The following is a 7,172-nucleotide window of genomic DNA, read 5'->3' as shown; positions in this document are numbered from 1 at the left end:
GAGAATATTTTATGAGGAGGACCTCCCAGGCAATTGAAGCAACACCAAAAATACATTACTGGGGTCTGATCAAATTAAAAAGCTTTTGCACAGCCAAGAGCACAGCAAGTAAAGCAAACAGACAACCCTCAGAATGGGAGAAGATTTTTACAGATTATGCTTTCAACAAAGGTCTGATAACTAGAATCTATAGAGAACTCTAATCAATAAGAAAAGAATAAATAACCCCACATCTATGTGGGCAAGAGACTTGAACAGAAAGTTCTCTGATGAAGACAGGTGCATAGCCTATAAACACATGGAAAATGCTCCTCATCATTAATCATCAGAGAAACGCAAATCAAAACCACCTGGAGACATCATCCAACCCCAGTAGGATTAGCCCACATCACAAAATCCCAAAACTACAGATGTTGACGTGGATGTGGAGAGAAGGGAACACTTCTACACTGCTGTTGAGAATGCAAGCTAATGCAACATTTTTGGAAAGAAGTTTGGAGAAAACTCAAGGAACTAAAAGTAGACCCACTGTTTAATCCTGTAATGCCTCTATTAGGTATATACCCAGATGATCAAAAACTATTTTACAACAAAGACATTTGCACCAGAATGTTTGTTGCAGCCCAATTCATAATAGCGAAGACATAGAAACAGCCCAAGTGCCCATTGATCCATAAATGGATTAACAAATTGTGGATGCACACCATGGAATACTATGCAGCCTTAAAAAAGATGGAGACTTCACATCTTTTATGTTTACCTGAATGGTGTTGGAACATATTCTTCTTAGTAAAGTATCTCAAGAATGGGGGAAAAAGTATCCAATGTACTCAATACTACTATGAAATCAATATATAATCATCTACACACTCATGTGAATGGCAAAACATAACTATAGTCCAGAAAGCAGAAAGGAAGAGGAGAGGGGAAGGGAGGGGGCATAGGAGAGGAGGGAGGGCATTTGGGGGGACCTCACCTAAAGTGCATGATGCAATGGTACATTTCAAAACAAATTAAGAAATGAATATAATTGTAATGGATGTTACTTAGTTCAATGTAAGCATTTCACATTGTGTATTGAAGTAGTACCCTGAACCCCATAAATGTATCAATGTATAAAGTTATGATTTAATAAAAAATAATAATATAAAGAAAGAAAGGAATGAGCTTTGATTCACACAATTGTGGATGAATCATAAATACTTTTTTTTCCTAAGTGAAAGAAATCACACACAAAAAATATGTATCATGCGTATACTGGAAAAGCCAAAAGTACAGAGATAGAAGTGTCCAGGGTTGGGAGGGCAGGTGGATGACTGACTACAAAGGTGACACATAAGGCAATGTTAGGATGATGAAACTGTACTACATATTACTGGAGTGATAGATACATAACTCTGTGCATGTGTCTAAACCCATATAACCATATATCACCAAAAGTGAACCTTAATGTATAGAAAATTTTAAAAATTGACCAAGATGTTAGAAGAACTCCAGGATAAAATGCAGATTGTGAGAAAAAAAAAAATAACCTCACTGAGGATGATGAGGCAGGAGAGGAAAAAGCTGAACAAAGTATGATAACTTCGGAAGATGATGTTTGGCGGAAATACATAAGGTTAGAAACAAATTGTACCTAAACACTGTACTCTAGTTGGTAAATTTCTTATTGGGATATGAGTTAACAATTCTGAGTCTGCTTTACATGTATGCCAGCGTTATGTACAAGAGAATGGTGGATGGTGACAGCTAGCTTTCTGGTAAAGAAAGAGGATAATTTCAGATAAGAGTAGAAATGGCTATAGTGAGCACTGATACTGGATTAGAGTTCGAGAATCACTATTAATTCATGTTTAGCTGAATACAAATATATGTAGTAGATGAATATAGAAAAAAATTATAGAAATGTATGTATATATGTGAATTAGTGTGTGTGCACACATATATATCCTATCTGTGTCTGGAGGAGAAATAAATCTTATACTTCTTTATGACCCTGAGAGAGATTCAGGCAGCTTCCTCTAAAGATAAGAACAAACTTTATTGGCAGCACCTGTGGCTCAGTGAGTAGGGTGCTGGCCCCATATACCAAAGGTGGTGGGTTCAAACCCAACCCCGGTCAGTCAAAGTGCAACAAAAAAAAAATAGCTGGGCATTGAGGTGGGCACCTGTAAACCCAGCTACTCTGGAGGCTGAGGCAAGAAAATCGCCTAAGCCCAAGAGCTGAGCTGAAGGTTGCTGTGAGCTGCAATACCACAGCACTCTACTGAGGGTGACAAAGTGAGACTCTTGTCTCTTTAAAAAAGGAACAAACTTTACACCGAGCAAAAATAACCTTGAAAAAAAACTAGGTAACAAATAATAACACCCTGGTTTCTTGATAAATATAATCATTAACTCCTTGTACCCTTTGTTGTGATTGTAACTATGCAGCTGATACTGAGCTGAAGGAAAAAAGTGTAAGAGTTTGGAAAAACCTGTTCCCCTGGAACTCAGCATTTCATACCTTGAGGCACCTGAGTTCTTCCCAGCAATTAAAGGTTCCTTCCTCTATATTGTTGGTGTAAGTGTCTGTCTATTTTAATTCGCTGTTTTTCTACAACATGTCCATTGAGAGTCTGGGAGAAATAATACCCAGTAGCACACTCAGTGCCCAGATCTTGGTTTCAAAATACCTTTCTGCAATGAAAGGAATAGGGCTTTTTGGAGGAAGGTTGGGGAAATGAAAACCCAACATGAGCCTGGGGCATTCTTTAGTGCCAGAAAGCAAGGAAGTGCTGAAGAACATAAGGATGGAAATAAGTTAAAAGAAAAACTCCAATCTGAATGTGTTCCTAAGAGCCAAAGCTTGAACAATTTGAGCAACAAAATAATATAGCATTCACTGAATATGTATAACCCAAAGGATAAAATAAACTACCACAACCCCATTTTGATATAAATGATTAACAGATGGGAGAGAAGGGATCCATACAAACATTGCAAAAGATTTACCTAGATACTCCCCCACCTCCAGGATGCAGTTTAATCCTCCTCCTTGAGTGTGAGTTAGGTTGAGTGGCACAGCTATAGAAAGGGAAAACTGGTAATTTTACAATGGAGATGAGGCAAGAAAGTAAAAGCAGAACTAAAAGAATCCGTCCTAGCCGCCCTGTGTAGGGCTCAGCCAAGCCCCAGGTGTTTCTCTTGTCTGTATGTTTCTTCCTTGAAATATGCGGGGCCTAGATTGTAACCTAGTAACTTCCCTGGACTTCCATTGCCTTTGAGGGCAGGTGGTCCGACCGGTCTCAAGGACACCTTCCCCCTTGAGCCCAGGACCTTGAGGATGATGTCATGTCTCTCTCTGTTTTATGACCCTCACGTGCACTCCCGCCCTGAAAAGTGGATAAAAGAGAGGCAAGAGATTGAGTCGGGGGGCTCGGTTTTGGAGACACACTGGTGTTCCAAGTTACCCCCACACACACACCAACCGGAATAAACCCACTTCCTCTAATAACTGGTGCCCAGAGTCTTCTATCTGCGTCAGTTTCCTACTACAGAGAAACATGACAAACATTATAATATGCTGACCTACTAGTAAAGATAAGTCTCACCAGCGAAAAGCTTCACCTGGAGCTGGGTGCTCCCAGCCACCCACGTCCACACACCCTGAGCCCCCAGGATGAAGCCACCTGGTGGGCACTTCTGTTCTTCCCTTCGAGGGATCCCAGAGGCCTCCAGAGTCAATGGTCCTCCAGGACTTATTCCTGCCTGTCCTTCTGGAGCAGGCCAAAGATACAGACTTACCTGGCCTCCTCATCTCCCCACCCCCCAGACCCCCCCACGCCTGGCCAGAGAGCACCTCACAACTGCTGGGAAGACCTGGCTGGAGTTTCACCAGATTAAGTCTGCAGCACCTGCAGCCTGGCTATAGCAGGGCAGCCCACAGCACCTACAGACATCCCCAACTGTGGAGGGCAGGCAGCTCCAGCCTGGGTCTTAAGCCTCTGGATACAAGAGGCTACAATCCTCCAAGATGGCCAGAAAAAGTATAGGATAGCATCACCAAAAGGTCAAACCCCAGGAACAAAAGTTTCTGCATTGAAATAAGCTAGTGACTCAAATTACACTTTAACAGAACAAAGGTTCAAAGGAAACCCTAAAGAAAATTTGAAAACAGTTTCTTCTCAATCCTGTTTGTACATCAAGAAGCATCAAGAGTTTGTGGGAGGTTTTTGTTTGGTGGTGTTTTTCTTAAATAAATATGAACACATCTGATGAGAACAAAAACATCAATATCAAGACTGAAGTATGTTAACCAGTTTGATGAAAATATTTCAAATGGTATATAAAACCAGCACATTGTACCCCATGATTGCATTAATGTACACAGCTATGATTTAATCATATATATATGTGTGTGTGTATATATATATCAAGACTGAAAAACCCAGGCAAAGAACCATGAAGAATAAGATGGGTAGAGGAAAAGTTTTTCTCAGCTGAAGATGCAAGTTCTTTTCAAAAAATAGCATGAAGGTGGCCACGAAGTTTTGAAAAGAGGAAAAGGTTTGGAATTGTTGCTACCAAAGATGAAAAAGTCAAGGGACAAAAAAGTTTACCATGCAGCACAAATTTGTAGCAGAATCAACCAACCTTCCAACAGACCAGGAAGAACAGGAGAAAAGATACTGAGGAATTTCCAAAGGATTGCAAATCAGTAAGGCAGGTACTGGAGGAAGTCCTGATGGGCAAGTCTATTCCTTTCCTAGGTCTGCCATAAGTACCACAAACTGGGTGGCTAAAAACAATTGAAATTTCCTGTTTTGGAGGCAGGAATCAGACGTCAAGGTATTGGCAGGGCCACACTTCCTACAGCGCTTTTAGGCAAGGATTTTTCCTGGCCTGTGCTACCTTCTGGTGATCCAGCCATTCCTTGGCTTGGGACAGCATAGCTTCAGTCTCTGCCTCCATCTCCCAGAGCCACCTTCCCTCTGTTTTCACCTAGCATTTTTCCATGTGTGTTCATGGACATGTGTACATGTGTATAAATTTCCCTCTTCTGAAAAGGACATAAGACATACTGTATTAGGGTCCACCTAAGTGACGATGTCTTGATTATAGCTGCAAAGATCCTATTTCCAAATAAGGTCACATTCACAGGTAGGACTTCGACTTTTGAAGGAACATCCTAGAAAGTTGAGAAGTCAGTAGAAATTGTTGAATGAGTGGGCTGCTCCGACTGAAGAGGAAGACAGGCCAGGATGGGCTGAGATATAGGAAGGGGAGGAGGAGTTAAGGAAGGTGCTGGGAGTTTGTAAGAATCCTTGGTGTTTTTTTTTTTTTTTTAATAAAAAAAAATTGTATTTACTTAGAAGCATTCAGAATGTCAACAAAACAGCTGCAACTTTTTTTTGAAATTACACAGTGGTATTCAGTTAACAGAACAACAATTACTTCATATAAGCTGCATCAGGGACAACTAAAGATAAAAAAAACTACCATCCCCGTATATAACTAATTTGTGCTATGCACCAACAAGAACCTGCTTTAAATTTCCATGCCAACTTACAACCCCCATACTGTACCAGGCAAGGTTAGTGGCTACTGAAAATACCACCAGGACAGGGCTACCTAAAGACACATTCAGTAGTGTGTTAACTACACAAAAAAAGACACTGTATAGTTTAAAAACAAATCTTACACAGCCTTACATTTCAATTTTTTTCTTTAAAAGGAGTTGTGTACAGAGGAGTTAAATGCTTTATGGACAAGGAAAAAAAACTGCAGTAGAACCAACTTATTCATCATCAATATTCATCATCATCAATGACCAACTTCTTCGTCATCCTCCTCCTCATCCTCCTCATCTTCCTCCTCTTCTTTCTTTTTCTTGCTTTTTCCAGCCTTGATGACTCCCTTTTTCGTTGCATCAGGCTTTCCTTTAGCTTGGTATGCAGCAATATCCTTTTCGTATTTTTCCTCCAGCTTTGCAGCCCTCTTTTCATCAGGCTGCTTGTCATCTGCACCAGTGTTATTCCACGTCTCTCCCAGCTTCTTTGCAACATCACCAATGGATAGGCTGGGATGCTCTCCTTTGATTTTTGGGGGTTCTTCGGACCGAACAAGAAAGAGGCCGAAGGAGGCCTCTTGGGTGCATTGGGATCCCTGAACTTCTTTTTTGTTTCCCCTTTAGGAGGGATATAGGTTTTCATTTCTCTTTCATAACAGGCCTTGTCCGCCTTTGCCATATCTTCACATTTTCCTTTCTCTTTAGCAGACATGGTCTTCCACCTCTCTGAGCACTTCTTAGAAAACTCTGAGAAGCTGACTGAAGCATCTGGGTGCTTCTTTCTTGTGCTCCTCCCAAGAAGTTTGCACAAAGAATACATATGATGACATTTTGCCTCTTGGCTTCTTAGGATCTCCTTTGCCCATGTTTAGTTATTTTTCCTCAGGGAGGCACAGAGTCGCCCAGGGCCTGTCCGGCTCTTACTTGCCCCAGTGCTGTCTCTATGGAGCTTAATGTACTGCAATGGCTGTGAGAGCGGGAGCCAGACGCAGCCTCTATACTGTGTGCTGTAACCAGTAAGAATCCTCTTAAAAAGTGACCCTGTAGGGCAGTGCCTCGCCTGTGCCTCAAAGAAGTAGCGCTAGCCCCATATGCCGGAGTTGGCAGGTTCAAACCCAGCCCTGGCCAAAAACTGCCAAAAAAAAAAAAAGTGATCCTCTTAATCACTGCCAGAAAGACTTTATTGAAATTATGGAAAAAATATATTAAAAAGTTAGTAGTGGTGACATAGATAACTTTTAATTTTCTTTATACTTTTTGTATGTTCCAAATCACCTATAATATATACACATGACTTTTATAGCCAGAAGAGAAACAATCATTATTTTTAAAATACCCAATAACTGTCACAATCTTCTATGTACATACAAGTCAGAGCAGAAAGGTAAAGTGAGGAAAACACATACAGAATAAAAACATGTAACAAAAAAAAACCTGAAACAATGATGATGAACATCTTCAAAGATGAACCCAATGCATTAAGTGCTTACACATACAGGTAGAGTAGAATAGAGCATGGGCTTTCATCTCAGACAAATCTGGATTTTAATCCCAACATTCCTATTTGCCAGCTAAGCAATCCTGAGCTAGTTACTCTAAAGAGTTCACTTTTCAGCTCGGC

Source organism: Otolemur garnettii, unplaced genomic scaffold, assembly GCF_000181295.1.
Source record: "Otolemur garnettii isolate 467f Iridium unplaced genomic scaffold, OtoGar3 scaffold00142, whole genome shotgun sequence".
NCBI lineage: Eukaryota > Metazoa > Chordata > Mammalia > Primates > Galagidae > Otolemur > Otolemur garnettii.
Note: the sequence above shows the minus strand (reverse complement) of the source record.